This window comes from Equus przewalskii, chromosome 12 (assembly GCF_037783145.1).
Source record: "Equus przewalskii isolate Varuska chromosome 12, EquPr2, whole genome shotgun sequence".
Classification (NCBI taxonomy): Eukaryota; Metazoa; Chordata; class Mammalia; order Perissodactyla; family Equidae; genus Equus; species Equus przewalskii.
The window spans coordinates 10,765,641-10,781,247 of NC_091842.1; the positions used below are offsets into that span (position 1 = coordinate 10,765,641).

At 36.2% G+C, this 15,607-nt stretch overlaps 1 non-coding gene across 1 annotated transcript; it reads right to left on the reverse strand.

The window, feature by feature from the left end:
* Nucleotides 1-15,266: 15,266 nt before the first annotated feature.
* Nucleotides 15,267-15,373, reverse strand: LOC139074988 (U6 spliceosomal RNA). Its single transcript, XR_011525003.1, has one exon. It is a non-coding gene; the product is annotated as a U6 spliceosomal RNA (small nuclear RNA).
* Between the last annotated feature and the right edge of the window lie 234 nt (nucleotides 15,374-15,607).

Genomic DNA, 15,607 nt, shown 5'->3' on the forward strand with positions numbered 1-15,607 from the left:
TGTGAGGTTTCTATAAAAGATCTCATAGATGAGACAGTCCATTCTCTAATAGCCTCTTATTTCGTTAGTCTAAGCAGGTTTCATCCCATTCCTCTTCCCCTTTTAAGTTGTGGTTGTCACAACTTATTCTGTTTGTGTTGTGAATTTGTGGTTAAAATGAAGTGATTGAATTTGTTTTTGATGTTTTCTCTGCCTTTATCTTTAGAGTTATAATTGCTTGCTAATCTGTTCTGAGACAGAGTTGCAATTTTCTGATTTTGTCTGCTGATTTATCTCCTTGCTCAAGGCTTTGTAAACCCTTTCTTCTTTTTTTTGAGGTATGAGCACCTTCTTGATCGAATCTTGTAGGGGGGTGTTGTGGCAATGAACTTCCTCAGCTTTTGTTTATCTGGGAAAGTTTTTATTTCTCCATCATATCTGAAGGATATTTTCACAGGATATAGCATTCTTGGCTGAAAGTTTTTCTCTTTCAGAATTTTGAATGTTTCATTCCATTCTCTCCTACCCTGTAGTGTTTCTGCTGAGAAATCCACTGAAGGTTTGATAGTGGTTCACTTGTAGATTATTTTCTTCCATCTTGCTGAGCTTAATATTCTTTATTTGTCATTGACTTTTGCCGGCTTTACTAATATGTGCCTTGGAGAAGGTCTTTTTACATTGATATAATTAGGAGTTCTGTTGGCTTCATTTACATGTACAGCTCCTCCACTTTTGGGAAGTTCTCAGCTATTATTCCTCTGAACAAACTCTCTGCTTCTTTCTCCCTCCCTTCTTCCTCTGGAATACTTATAATCCTTATGTTTCATTTTTTAATTGAGTCAGATACTTTTCAGAGAATTTCTTCATTTATTTTTCGTCTTAGTTCTCTCTCCTCCTCCATCTGAAGCATTTCTATATTTCTGTCCTCTAAATTGCGAATTCTGTCCTTCATAATATCAGCTCTGTTATTTAATGACTCCAGACTTTTCTTTATCTCATTCATTTTGTTTTTATCTCCAACATTTCTGATTGGTTTTTCTTTATAGTTTCAATCTCTTTTGTGAAGAATTCCCTCTGCTCATTAATTTTATTCCTTGTTTCATCAAATTGTTTTTCTGAGTTTTCTTGTAATATTTTGAATTCTCTGTCATTTAGATTGTAAATTTCTGTGCCTTCAGGATTGATTTCTGGGTGTTTGTCTTTTTCCTTCTGGTCTGGAGTATTAATATACGTCTTCATACTATTTGATGGTATGGATTTGTGCCTTCACATAGTGATAGCATCTGGTCACAGATTCCACCTGCCACCACTGGAGGGGGCATGAGCTGTGTATTCTGAGCCTGCCATGATCCCTGGCAGCTATGCCTGTCTGAGCTTGGGCCACTTCTTGGGACTGTGGTGACACTGTGGGCTCTCCCACTGAATGGGAAAGCAATCACATGGGGGCTCAGGGCTGCCACTTCCTGTTCCCACAGTCCCAACCTAGGCATGCTGCCATCTTTGTGGCCACAGTGGTACTATGGGCATTCTTGGCAACTGGGAAGTCGTTCACCTAGGTGAACAGATCTGCTACTGCCTCTTACTAGGTCACACCCGACATTGTACTTGGTGGGCAGTGCCTCCCCACTGGCTCTGAGCCTGGGCTGCTCCCTGGGACCATGGCAGCACTGTGGGCTCTCCCACCAGATGGGAAACTGATCACTAGGGGGCTCTGGGCTGCTGTCACCTGTTCCCACAGTCATGCCAAGGAGTGCTGCCAACCTCAGGGTCACAGCAGTACTGTGGGTGCTCCAGCTGGGAGAACTATTGCACACATGCACAGGGCTGCTGGGGGGCTGGAGAGTGCTCGCCTATGTCCACCACCTCCCTGGGGGCAGCCCATCCACCTTCAGATGTATAGCTGTGCGAGTCTCTCAGGCGTCCTGTTGTGCTGTGTGGATATCTCCTGCTGATCAATGAATGTCCACATAGTTGCAATTTGAAGGGGGAGAAATAAAGGGAACAGCTCACTCTGCCATGTTGCTGATGTCTGTTTTTATTTTTTTAAAAATTAACAAATTTCTTTTTTAGAGCCATTTTAGATTTACAGAAAAATTGACAGAAAAGTACAGACAGTTTCGATAAACTCCCTCTCCCGCAACCACACACACAGTTTCTCTATTATTTATGTCTTGCATTAATGTGGTACATTTGTTACAGTCGATGAACCAATATTGATACATCATTATTAACTAAATCCATAGTTTATATTAGGGTTCACTCTTTGTGTTGTCCATTCTATGGGTTTTGACAAATGTGTAATGACACATGCCCACGATTACAGTATCATAAAGAATAGCTCCATTGTCCTAAAAATCCCTTGTGTTCCATCTGCTCACGCCTCCCTCCCTCCCCCTGAACCCCTAGCAACCACAGATCTTTTATCTGTCTCCATCCTTTTGCCTTTCCTGGAATGTCATATAGTTGGAATCATTCTGTATTTCCTTTTAAAAGAGAAAATATATCATATAATCATACTTATATTTCCAACACAAATTTAAGGTTATGGGTTTTTTTTTTACTTAACTTCTTTCATTTAATATTTGTATTTTTTCACTTATGTTGAAAATCTTGGTTCTAATGACGTTATCATACTTATATACCTACTTTATCCTACTATGTGTGTCTATGTGAGCATATAAAATAGCTTCATAATAACAATGCCAAAACTATTACTAATACTATGATTACTGAACATAGTTTAATTTTCTTTTTGCAGTCCATTTTGTCCTTATGCTATAGTCTACTTGGGATATACACCCAAACTACTGTCTTTTTTAAAAAAAGAAATAATAAACTTTTAATTTTGGAACAGTTAGATTTACAGAAAAGTTGCAAAGATCATACAAAGAGTTTCCCTGAACTTCTCACCCAATTTCACCCATTGTTAATGTCTTATGTTTCATTGGGACCTTTGTCAAAACTAAGAAACTGATATGAGTACATAACTATTAACTAAACTTTAGGCTTTATTTTTTCCAATGATTTTTTAGGTTTTCCAGATATATAATCATATTATCATATTATCTGAAAAAAAGGTTGTATCTCTTTCTTTTTTCCTAATTGCCTTTTCTTTTTCTTTTTTTTTTCCCTTTTTCTCCCCAAAGCCCCCCAGTACATAGTTGTATATTCTTCATTGTGGGTCCTTCTAGTCATGGCATGTGGGACTCTGCCTCAGCGTGGTTTGATGAGCAGTGCCATGTCCACGCCCAGGATTCGAACCAACGAAACACAGGGCCACCTGCAGCAGAGCGCGCGAACTTAACCACTTGGCCACAGGGCCAGCCCCCCTAATTGCCTTTTCTTGTTTAATTGCTTTGGTTAAATATTTCCAACACAATGTTAAATAGTATTGGAAAAGTGAGCATCCTTATTTCCAACTTTAGTGTAAGTTTTCCTTTTTAAGTAAGATGCTGGTTTTGGGCCTGACATGATATAGGATCATATTTACAAAGTTAATCAAGTCCTTTTTATTGAGTATTTTTAAAATGGGTATTGAATTTTGTCAGATGCTCTTTTTGGTATCTCTGGAGATGATTATAGGTTTTTCTCCTTGGCAGTATTAATATGATGGATTGAATTAATGGATTTCTGAGAACTGAACCTTAATTCAGCATTACTGAATATTGAATAGCTAAGGTGCTGGCATGCATTGAATAAACTTCATTTGATCATAATAAATCATGTGCTGTTGAATTCTGTTTGTTGACATTTAATTTAAAATTTTTTGCAATGATATTTATAAGCAAGATTAGTCTGTAGTTTTTTTTGGTGTGTGCAATCTTTTGAATTGATGTAATATTCACTGCATAAAACAAACTTGGAATTTTCCTTCTTTTTTTCATGCCCTGAAATTGTTAAGTAACATTGGGATTATGTGATCTGGGTGTGTCTTTTAGTTTTCCTATCTCTGCCTCATCATTTATGTTGGGTGTGTGGGAAGAGATAATTTGTTTCAGATAGAGAGGAGCTGCACCAGGAGCCTCATCTGCAACCATAATTTAGGAGATGCGATCTTAGTTTTTAAGCCTCAACCTGATGCCGTGATTAAACAGGGTTTTGGGAGGAAGGGTTGAGTGTTTTGCATGTGGGAGAGAAAAGAAGCATTAACGGTCAGAAGGTGAACTGTGGTAGACTGCTACTTTGATGGTAAACCATGTCTCTTGGTATTCACATCCTTGTATTCACTTTCACATTGATTCTGGGCTTGGCCATAGGACTGTCTTTGGCCAAATAGGACACTAGCAAGCGTGATACAAGCAGATGTCTGACAATTGTGTACACATTGGGCTTTGTCCTCTTGTAATGCTCATGCTGGGCAAAGCTTGCCAACTCGTAAACCACTGAATTATGTTGAGACTGCAAGGCTCTAAGAAGCTCAACTGAGCCTCATGGAGAGACCATGTGGAGGAGAACAGAGGGCCCTGGCTCACAGTCCAGCTCTAACTCCCAGCCATATGGGTGAGGCCATTGTGGAAGTAGATACTCTTGTCCCAGTTAAGCCATCCCAGCTGATACCATGGGGAGTGGAAACAAGTTTCCCCACTAAGCCCTGCCTGAAATGCAGAATTGTGAACAAATAAATAATTGTTGTTTTTTTAAGTTACTGGGTTTGGGGTTATCTTGTTATTTATCAATTGCTAACCTAAACAATACTGAGTCTTTATCCATGAACATGTATTTTCTTTCTGTTTATTCAGGTCTTACTTGCTTTCTCTGAGCAGTATTTTTCAGTTTCAACGTAGAGGTCTTGTTGTCACCTGCCATCAAGTCAGCTCTGACTCCTGGCGACACTATGAATGAGTGATGTCCACAATGTCCTGTCCTCCACAATCCTACTCAGCTTCTGTAGACTCATGCCTTTGGCTCCCTTAACAGAGTCAATTCACCTCATATTTGGTCTTCGTCTTCTCCTGCCGCCTTCACTTTTCCCGGCGTTATATTCTTTTCCAAAGAATCCTGCCTTCTCTTGATGCCTTCTCAAAGTAAGACAGCCTCAGTTTTATTGTTTTTGCCTCTGGTGATAGTTCAGGCTTAATTTGTTCTGGGACCCACTTGATCATCTTTCTGGCAGTCCAGGGTATCCGTAGAGCTCTCCTCCAACACCATATTTCAAAGGAGTCAACTTGAAGTCTTACACATCTGTTATTAGCTTTATTCATAATATTTCAGCTTGAAAAACTTCCTTAGAATTTCTTGAGTGGGGCCTGCTGGCAATGAATTCCCTCAGCTTTTGCTTTATTTTATTTTTAAATTTTATGTTGTCTTCCTGAGATTTTATTATGAAAAATTTCAAACGTAAAGAAAAATTGAAAAGATGTGCAGTGAACATCCAAATACCAAGCACCTAGATTCCACCCTTTTTTTTTTTGACATTTTACTATAGTTGCTCCATCACATAACTCTCCATCTATCCATCCATCTATTCATCTGTCCGTCCATCTTATTTTTTGAGGCATTTCAAAATAAGTCTCAGACACCACTACTCCTCACCTGTACACACCACAGCATGCATTTCTTTAATAGTTTATGGTTTCCTATGCCCACTCTCCAAGAGGCAAGCACTGTTCTGATTTTTTTCCGGTATAGAAAAGCCTATTCTAGAACTTCATACAAATGAAAAACTCTGATATAAGGTTTCTTCCACTCAGCATAATGTTTTGGGGATTCGTGCGTGTGGTTGTATTTGCATCAGTAGTTTTTCATTTTTTAGCACTGAGCAGTATTTCATTGTATGAATAGAGCACAATTTGTTTATCTCTTCTCCTCACGGTGAACATTTGGGTTGTTTGCAGTTTTTCACTACCTTAAATAAAGCTGATACACACTTTCTTGTATAAGTCATATTATTAACATATGTTTTCATTTCCCTTCAGTAAACACCTAAAAGTGGAATTGCTGGATCATAGAGTACGTGGACGATTATTTTTGTGAAACTGCCAGACTCTTTTCCAACGTCTTTTACCCTTCTAAATCCCTACCAGCAATATATTGGAGTTCCAGTTGCCCTATCTCCTCACTGAAATTTGATGTTGTTGGTATTCTGCTCGGGGCATGTAGGGGCATCCGAGGATTGTTTTAATTTGCATTTCCTTGATGACTAATGATATTGAGCTGTTTTTCATGTGCTCATTCATTATTAATAACTTTCATTTTGAAATGTCTGTTCAGATGTTTGAATCATTTAAAAATTGTCTGTTTGTCCCTTTAAATATTGATTTGTAGGAGTTCTTAATATATTTTGGATACAAGTCCTTTTTCAGTTATAAAATTTGTGATTATTTTCTCCTATTCTGCAGCTTGCCTATACATTATCTTAATGGCGTCTTTTGATGAGCTGAAGTTTTCAATTTTATTGTTGTTGTGCTTGATTTTTTCCCCAGTTTTATTGAGATAACTGGCCAGAAGTTTTTAATTTTGATGAAATCTAACACATATTTTATTCTTTTAAGGTTATTGCTTTGTGTGTTCTGTCTAAGAATGAGTGCTTTGTCTACCCCAGGTCGTGAAGATATTTTTACTGTGTTTTCTCCTGTAAGCCTTGTAGTTTTAGCTTTTTTATATAGGTATATGATCCACCTTGGATTAATTCTTGTGTATGGTGTGAGTAAGATTTCGGGGTTCACTTTTTTCTTATGGATATTCAATTGTTCTACACATTTGTTGAAAAGATATTCTTTTTCCTTTTGGATTTCTTTGGCAAATTTGTCGAAAATCAATCGACCATTTAAGTGTATATATGTTTCAGGTGCTCTGGTCTGTTCCTTGGATTTATATGATTATCTGTATATCACTACCACACTGCCTTTTTCACTGTAGTTTTATAGTAAACCCTGAAGTCAGGTAGTGTAAGTCCTTTAACGTTCTTTCTCAAGATTGTTTTGCTATTCTAAGTATTTTGCGTTTTCATGTAAATTTTAGATTCAACTTGTTAGTTTCTACAAAAAAGTCTTCTAGCTTCATGAGTGGGAATCCTTAGATCAATTTGGGAAGAACTGACATCTTAATAATATTGAGCCTTCCATTTATTGAGGTCTTCTCTAATTTCATTCAGCCATTTTTAAAATAGTTTTCAATGTTCAGGTCTTACATATCTTTGGTCAAATTTATCCTAATAATTTAATTTTGACAGTATTGTAGAAATTGAATTTTTAATTTCAAATTATTCTTTGCTAGTGTATGGAAAATACATTGATTATGGTGTATTGATTTTGTATCCTCTAACCCTGCTAAAATTTCTTATTAATTCTAGTAGTTATTTTATAGATGCTTGAGATTTTCTACATAAACAATCATATTATATGAATAGAGAGGATTTTATTTATTTATTTCTGAGTCATATGCTTTTTATTTCTTTCTCTTGCCCTGTTGCGCTGTGTAGCATCTCCGGGACAATGTCAAATAGGAATAAAGGGAATGGAATTTTTGTCTTATTCCTAATCTCAGGCAGAAAAGCATTCAGTCTTTCACCATTAAGATGATGTTAGCTGTAGGTTTTTGGTAAATGTCCTTTATCGGATTGAGGAAGTTTTATTTCTAATTAGCTGAGAATTTTTATGATTCATATATATATATATATATATATATATGTGACTCATTATATATGATATATCATAATATATTCAATAGAATTTTGTCATGTGCGTTTTTCGGTCTAGTGAAATGATCATATAATTTTTCTGTTAATGTGGTGAATTACACTGTTCATTTTCAAATGTTAAACCTTGAATTCCATTTATATATTTATATACTGCTGGATTCAATTTGCTAATCTCTTATTAAGAATTTTTACATCCACATTCATGAAGAACATTAATCTATAATTTCTTCTTTCTTTGCCAAGTTTTATCAGAGTACCAGGGTTATGCTGGCCTCATAAAATGAGTTGGGAAAAATTCTTTCCTCCTTTATTTCTTAAAAGTTTATGTAAATCTTCCTTTTTCTTACTTAAATATTTGCTAGAATTCTTCAGTGAAACCATCTAGGCCTGAGTTTTCTTTATGGAAAGGTTTTTGATAATGAATTCAATCTATTTAATAGATGCAAAAATAATCAGATTTTCTGGTTGCATCTTGTGTCCATTTTGGCAAGTTTTATTTTTCAAGAAATTTGTTCATTTCATCTAAGTTGTCGAATATTTTTCCAAATTGCTCATAATATTCCTTTACTTTTCTTAAATCTTATTTTTAATTGAATTCATAATTGTTTACATCAATGAGAGATTTCAGTTATATATTATTTCTTGACTGTCACCACATAAGTGCTACCCTTCACCCCCTTCTGCATATGAGTGAAATCATCTAGTATTTGTCTTTCTCATTCTGGTTTATGTCACTTAGCGTAATTCCTTCCAGGTCCTTCCGTGTTGTTGCAAATGGGATGAATTTGGTTCTTTTATGGCTGAGTAGTATTCCATTGTCTGTGTGTGTGCATATATATACCACATCTTCTTTATCCAATCATCAGTTGATGGGCACTTGGATTGTTTCCGTGTCTTGGCTATTGTGAATAGAGCTGCAATGAACATAGGGGTACATATGTTATTTTGGATTGTTGATTTCAAATTGTTTGGGTATATACCCAGTAGTGGGATAACTGGATTGTATGGTAGTTCTATTTTTAGTTTTTTGAGGAATCTCCATACTGTTTTCTGTAGTGGCTGCACCAGTTTGCATTCCCACCAGCAGTGTATGAGGGTTCCCTTCTCTCCACACCCTCTCCAACATTTGTTATTTTTAGGCGGTGATTATAGCCATTTTAATAGGCATGAGTGGTATCGTGGTGTAGTTTTGATTTGCATTTCCCTGATGATTAGTGATGTTGAACATCTTTTCATGTGTTTATTGGCCATCTGTATATCTTCTTTGGAAAAGTGTCTGTTAATCTCCTCTGCCCATTTTTTGATTGGGTTGTTTTTTTATTGTTCAGTTGTGTGATTTCCTTATACATTATGGAGATTAACCCCTTGTTATGATTTGCAAATATTTTCTCCCAGTTGGTAGCTTGTCTCTTTGTTTTGATTCTAGTTTCTTTTGCCTTGCAGAAGCTCTTTAGTCTGACGAACTCCTACTTGTTTATTTTTTGTTTTGTTTCCCTTGTCTGAGAAGACATGGTATTTGAAAAGATCCTTTTTAGTTTAATATCAAAGAGTGTACTACTTATATTATCTTCCAGGAGTTTTATGGTTTCAAGACTTATCTTCAAGTCTTCAATCCATTTTGAGTTTATTTTTTTGTATGGCATGAGATATTGGTCTACCTTCATTCTTTTGCATGTGGCTGTCCAGTTTTCCCAACACCATTTATTGAAGAGACTGTCTTTTCTCCATTGTATGTTCTTGGCAGCTTTTTTGAGATTAGTTGTCTGTAGATGTGCACTTTTATTTCTGGGCTTTCAGTTCTGTTCCATTGATCCGTGTGCCTGTTTTTGTACCAGTACCACACTGTTTTGATCACTACGGCTTTGTAGTACATTTTGAAGTCAGGGATTGTGATACCTCCAGCTTCATTCTTTTTTCTCAGGATGGCCTTAGCAATTTGGGATCTTTGGTTGCCCCAAATGAATTTTAGAATTCTTTGTTCTATTTCCATGAAGAATGTTGTTGGGATTCTGATTGGGATTGCATTGAATCTGTAGATTGCTTTGGGTAGTATGGACATTTTTTTTTTTTTAAGATTTTATTTTTTCCTTTTTCTCCCCAAAGCCCCCCGGTACATAGTTGTATATTCTTCGTTGTGGGTCCTTCTAGTTGTGGCATGTGAGACGCTGCCTCAGCGTGGTCTGATGAGCAGTGCCATGTCCGCGCCCAGGATTCGAACCAACGAAACACTGGGCCGCCTGCAGCGGAAAGCGCGAACTCAACCACTTGGCCACGGGGCCAGCCCCTGGTAGTATGGACATTTTAACTATGTTTATTCTTCCAATCCATGTGCATGGAATCTCTTTCCATCTCTTTATGTCTTTATCAATTTCTTTCAGTAATGTATTATAGATTTCATTGTATGAGTCCCTCACCTCCTTGGTTAAATTTATTCCTAGGTACTTTATTCTTTTAGTTGCGATTGTAAATGGAATTGTATTCTTGAGTTCTCTTTCTCTAAGTTTGTTATTGAAGTATAGAAAAGCAACTGATTTTTGTAAGTTGATTTTGTACCCTGCAACTTTACTGTAGTTGTTAATTATTTCTATTAGTTTTCCAATGTCTTCTTTGGGGTTTTCTATATATAAGATCATGTCGTCTGCAATAGCGAGAGTTTCGCTTCTTTCTCTCTCTTTGAATTCCTTTTATTGCTTTCCCTTGCCTGACTGCTCTGGCCAAAACCTCCAGTACTATGTTGAATAAGAGTGGTGATAGTGGGCATCCTTTTCTTGTTCCTGTTCTCAGGAGGATGGCGTTCAGTCCTTGCCCATTGAATGTGATGTTGGCTGTGGGTTTGTCACGTATGGCTTTTATTATGTCGAGGTAATTTCCCTCTATCCCCATTTTGTCAAGAGTTTTATCATAAATGGCTGCTGGATCTTGTCAAATGCTTTCTCTGCATCTATTGAGATGATCATGTGGTTTTTATTCCTCATTTTGTGAATGTGGTGTATCACGTTGATTGATTTGCGGATGTTGAACCATCCCTGTGTCTCTAGTATAATCCCACTTGATCATGATGTATGATCCTTTTGATGTATTGCTGTATTTGGGTTGCCAATATTTTGTTGAGGATTTTTGCTTCTATGTTCATCAGTGATATTGGCCTGTAGTTTTCCTTTTTTGTGTTGTCTTTGTCAGGCTTTGGTATCAGAGTGATATCAGCCTCATAGAATGTGTTAGGAAGCATTCTATCTTCCCTAATTTTTTGGAATAGCTTGAGAAGGACAGGTATTACATCCTCTCTGAAAGTTTGATGGAATTCTCCAGGTATGCCTTCTGGTCCTGGGGTTTTATTCTTTGGGATGCTTTTGATTACTATCAATCTCTTTTCTTGTGATTGGTCTATTCAGATTGTCTGTTTCTTCTTGATTCTGATTTGGGAGGTTGTAAGAGTCTAAGAATTTATCCATTTTCTCTAGATTATTCATTTTGTTGACATATAGTTTTTCGTAGTATTCTCTTATAATCTGTTGTAGTTCTGTGGTGTCTGTTGTTATTTCTCCTCTTTCATTTCTAATTTTGTTTATCTGAGCTTTCTCTCTTTTTTTCTTTTCCCTTACTTTTTTAATAACAGCTTTATTGAGATATGTTTCCATACCACAGAATTCACCTATTTAAAAGGCACGATTCAATGGTTTTTAGTATATTCACAAAGTTATGTGACTATTATCACAATAACTTTTAGAACATTTTCATCACCCCCCCCCAAAATCTGTACTATTAGCAATCACTCCCCTTTTCCCTCCACTTCCCTTCCACTCACCCCCACATATACTTTCTGTCTCTATAGATATTTTCTATTTAGAACATTTCACTTAAGTAGACTCATACAATATGTGATCCTTTGTGACTGGTTCCTTTTTTTTTTTTTTTTTTTTTTTTGAGGAAGATTAGCCCTGAGCCAACGTCTGCTGCCAATCCCCTTTTTGCTGAGGAAGACTGGCCCTGAGCTAACATCTGTGCCCATCTTCTTCTACTTTATATGTGGGACACCTACCACAGCATGACCTGCCAAGTGATGCCATGTTTGCACCCAGGATCTGAACTGGCGAACCCTGGGCCGCAGAAGCAGAATGTGTGCACCCAACTGCTTTGCCACCGGCCGGCCCCTGGTTCCTTTTACTTAGTGTAATATTTTCCAGATTCATCCACGTAGCATGTATCAGTACTTCTTTTCTTTTTGTCGCTGAATAATATTCCACTGCATAGATATACTACATTTTATTTATCCGTTTATCAGTTGATGGATATTTGGGTTGTTCCCTCTTTTTGGCTGTTATGAAGAATGCTGCTATGAACATTTATGTACAAACTTTTGTGTGGACATATATCCCCGTTTCTCTTGGATATATACCTTGGAGCAAAATTTCTGGGCTGCATGTTAAATCTTTTAAGGAACTGCCAGACTATTTTCCAAAGCAGCTACACCATTTTGCATTCCTAGCAGCACTGCATGAAGGTTCCCGTTTTTCCATAGCCTCACAACACTTATTATTATTATCTGTCTTTTTGATTATAGCGGGTATAAAGTGCTATCTCATTGTGGTTTTGAATTGCATTTCTCTCATGACTAGTTATGTTGAGCATCTTTTCACATGCTTATTGGCCATTTGAATATCTTCTTTAGAGAAATGTCTATTCAGATTCTTTGTCTATTTTTAGGTGGATTATCTGTCTTCTTATAATTGAGTTATGAGAGTTCCTTACATATTCGAGATAAAAGTCCCTTATCAGATATATGACTTGCAAATATTTTATTCCTTTCTGTGGACTGTCTTTCCACTTTCTTGAAGACATCCTTTGCAGCACAAAATTTTGAATGTCAGTGAAGTTCAATCTATCTGTTTTCTCTGTGGCTGCTTGTGCTTTTCATGTCATATCTAAGAATCCATTACCAAATCTAAGGTCATGAAGATTTATCCCTATGTTTGCTTCCCATGTTTTATAGTTTAGCTCTTTTTTTTCCTTCTTCTCCCCAAAGCCCCCCAGAACATAGTTGTATATTCTAGTTGTGGGTCCTTCTAGTTGTGCTATGTAGGATGCCACTTCAGCATGGCTTGATGAGCGATGCTAGGTCCGTGCCCAGGATGCAAACCGGTGAAACCCTAGGCTACTGAAGCAGAGCGTGTGAACATAACCACTTGGCCACAAGGCCAGCCCCTAGTTTTAGTTCTTACATTTAGGCCTCTGGTCCATTTGGGGTTCATTTTTGTATATACTGTGAGGTAAGTGTTCAATTTCTATCTTTTCTTTGTGGATATCCAGTTGTCCCACCATCATCTGTTAAAAAGACTATTCTTTCTTATTGAATGGACTTGGCACTCTTGTCAAAAGTCACTTGACTGTAAATGTGAAGGTTTATTCCTGGACTCACAATTCTATTCCACTGATCTCTATGTCTGTCCTTATGCCAGTACCAAACTGCTTTGATTACTTTCATTTATAATAAATTTTGAAATAGGGAAGTGGTTAGTCCTCCAACTTTGTTCTTCTTTTTCAAGATTGTTTTGGCTATTCTGGGTCCTCTGAATTTTCATATGAATTTTAGAGTCAGCTTGTCAGTTTCTGCAAAAAAATCAGCTGGCATTCTGCTAGGGATTGCACTGAATCTGAAGATCAGCTTGGGGAGTATTGCCATCTTAATAATAAGTCTCTCAACACATGAACATGGAATGTTTTTCCATTTAGTTAAATCTTATTTAATTCCTTTCATAGTTTCCATAGAAAGTACACAATTCTTTCACCTCTTTGGTTAAATTTATTTCTGGTCATTTTATTCTTTTTACTGCTACAGTAAATGGAATTATTTCTTAATTTCATTTTCAGATTGTTCATCCCTAGTGTGTAGACATACAACTTTTTTTCATATTGTTCTTGTTTCCTGCAACCTTACTGAACGCATTTATTAGCTCTAATTGTGTGTGTATGTGTGTATTATTAAGAAGGATTTTCTATACATAATATTATGCAATCCACAAATAGAAATAGTTTTATTTCTTCCTTTCCAGCCTGGAAAGTCTTTTATTTCTTTTTCTTGCCCGATTTTCCTGGCTAGAACCTCCAGTAAAATGTTGAATAGAAGTGATGAGAGTAGACATCCTTGTGTTCTTCCTGATCTCGGGCAGAAAGCATTCAGCCTTTCATTGTTAAGTAAGTTGTTAGCTGTGGGTTGTTTGTAGATGCCCTTTATCAGATTGAGGAACTATATGCTTAGTTTTTGAGTGTTTTTATCATGAAGGGATTTTGAATTTTGTCAAATGCTTTTTCTGTACCTATTGAGATGATCATGTGATTTTTGCTATTTATTCTAATGATATGGTGTATTATATTGATTGTATTTTATATGTTAAGCCAACCTTGCATTCTTGGGATAAATCCTACTTGGTCATGGTGTGTCTAATAATTTTTACATGCTGCTAGATTCAGTTTGTTCGTATTTTAATGAGAATCTTTGCATCTGTATTCATAAGAGGTACTGGTATGCAGTTTTCTTTTCTTGTGATATTTCCGTCTGGTTTTGGTATCAGGGTAATACTGGCCTCATAGATTGAGTTCTGAAGTGTTTCCTCCTTTTCTATTTTTTAGAAAAGTTTGTTAAGGATTGGTATTAATTGTTCTTTGAATGTTTGATAGAATTCACCGGTGAAGCTGTCTGGGCCTGGGCTTTTCTTTGTGGATGGGTTTTGATTACTAATTCAATCTCTTTACTTGTTATAAGTGTATTCAGAGTTTCAAATTATTCTTGAGTCAATTTTGGTGGTTTGTGTCATTCTAGGAATTTGTCTATTACACCTAAGTTATCTATTTTGTTGGCATATAGTTATTCATAGTATTTCCTTATGATCCTTTTTATTTATGTAGGGTGGGTAGTAATATCCCTTCTTTCATTCCCAATTTTACTGATCCTTTTCTCTTGGTCAGTCCAGCTAAAACTTTGCCAATTTTGTTGATCTTTTTAAAGAAACATCTTTTGGTTTCATTGGTTTTTTTCTATTCTCTTTTCCATTTTCTGCTCTATTCATTGTTATTTTCTTCCTCTACTTGCTTTGTGTTTAATTTGCTCTCCTTTTTCTAGTTTCTTAAGGTTGAAGTTTAGGTTATTGATTTGAGATAAATCTCTCTTTTGTTTAAATGTAGGCATCTATAGATATAAATTTCCCATTAAGCAATGCTTTAGCTGCATCCCATAAGTTTTATTATGCAGTGTCTTCATTTTCATTCATCTCAGAGTGTTTTCTAATTTATGATGTCTTCTCTGACTCATTGGTTATTTTCCTTATCTTTTTAATGTGAATTTGTAGGGAGATTAGGCACATGTGTGTGGTGATGGATTGTAATTAGTCTTTGGGTGATGAACATGATGTAATCTACACAGAAATTGAAATATAATGATGTACACCTGAAACTTATATAATATTATAAACCAATGTTACCACAATAAAAAATAAAAATAAATTAATTAAAAAAGAATTTGTACGGAGAACCCCTCTATTTTTCTTTATCCATCTACCTAGGATTTCATCAATTTTGCTAATCTTTCAAACAAACAAGTTTTGGCTCTGTTAATTTGCTCTATGTTTATTTTTTGCCTTTGGTGGATTTCTCCCAAAATGTGGATCACTTCATGAATTTGTGTGTCATCCTTGTGCAGGGGCTATGCTGATCTTCTTTGTATTGTTCCCATTTTAATAAATGTGCTGCAGAAGGGAGCACTGTTTATTTTCTATTTGATTAATTTTTGCTCTTTTCTTTACTATTTCCTTCCTTTTGCTTACTTTGGGTTGATCATGGTGTTCTTCTTCTAGCTTCTAAAGATGAAAACTTGCATCACTGATTTTAGGTTTTTCTTTCTCTCTCTCTCTCTCTCATAATATAAGCATTAAAAACTATACATTTTCCTCTAAGCATTGCTTTAGCTGCATCCCACAACTTTTGATATATTGTATT